This window comes from Meleagris gallopavo, chromosome 9 (assembly GCF_000146605.3).
Source record: "Meleagris gallopavo isolate NT-WF06-2002-E0010 breed Aviagen turkey brand Nicholas breeding stock chromosome 9, Turkey_5.1, whole genome shotgun sequence".
NCBI classification, from domain to species: Eukaryota; Metazoa; Chordata; class Aves; order Galliformes; family Phasianidae; genus Meleagris; species Meleagris gallopavo.
In genome coordinates this window covers 3,715,143-3,715,919 of record NC_015019.2, presented here as the reverse complement: position 1 = coordinate 3,715,919, position 777 = coordinate 3,715,143, and positions in this window count along the sequence as shown.

Sequence of the window (777 nt, the reverse complement as noted above, 5' to 3'; positions counted from 1 at the left end):
TTCTTACCCTTGGTTTCTTAGGGTAGTTTTGAAATGTTTGATTGTCCTTTAGCTGTCTCCAAAGCTGGAGAAGGACATGGTTGGGCTGGCGGTCAATCTTAGCAAATTGGACCGCAGCTCGAATTAGGTCATTAAACATTTGTTTTCGGGAAACCCTTATGGGTCCCGATCGAGGAGCTCGAATAGCCGGCGTCTTGCTTTTAGTCACCGGCAGGACCTCAGCTTCTTCTAACATGCGAATGTTGCGCCTGGTCCATAGGCGTTCTGTCTCCCCCAGATCAGCAACTATCCGAGCAGCCTGCTGAACTACGGTTTCCGAGGTCACCAGAGGGTTTAATATCGAAACCAAGGTCCCATATAGGTGGGAAGGGGCCTCTTGGAAAATTAAATCTCGCATGCCTGCCGAGAACTGGATCATATCCGGGCTATCCTACGAGTCTTCATATATTGCTTCTCTCATGCCTAAGTCGCGAATGTAGTTTTGAAGGTCCTCCATGGAGGACCATAATCCTATGTCTAGGGGAATATCTGTTTTATTTGGCCAGACCATCCGGCACGCTGCCATTAACCAATCTATTATTGAGTGGTTCTCATTGCTATACTGGATGGCAGCGTATAATCTCTGCCTGACAGCAGGATGTAATGCTATGGTGGCCAGCTTTGACATTTCCGGCCCATTAACCATAACACTTTCTGCTCCTGAATCCCATAACCTGAGCAGCCATGCAGGTATACTCTCTCTCGGCCTCTGCCAAAATCGCTGCACCAGGTCCATTA